This window comes from Staurois parvus, unplaced genomic scaffold (assembly GCF_062004578.1).
Source record: "Staurois parvus isolate SC_StPar_1 unplaced genomic scaffold, SC_StPar_1.0 ptg002761l, whole genome shotgun sequence".
Taxonomy (NCBI): Eukaryota; Metazoa; Chordata; class Amphibia; order Anura; family Ranidae; genus Staurois; species Staurois parvus.
The window spans coordinates 165001-165243 of NW_028320557.1; positions in this window are offsets into that span (position 1 = coordinate 165001).

Below are 243 nucleotides of genomic sequence, written 5' to 3' on the forward strand. Positions count from 1 at the left end.
GAGGAGTTCTTGTTGTAGAAGGAACAGTCCCCCATCATTGGTGTCCGTGGGAGGAATAGTGCTCCATCATTGGTGTCAGTGGGAGGAATAGTGCCCCATCATTGGTATCAGTGGGAGGAATAGTGCCCCATCATTGGTGTCAGTGGGAGGAATAGTGCCCCATCATTGGTATCAGTGGGAGGAATAGTGCCCCATCATTGGTATCAGTGGGAGGAATAGTACCCCATCATTGGTGTCAGTGGG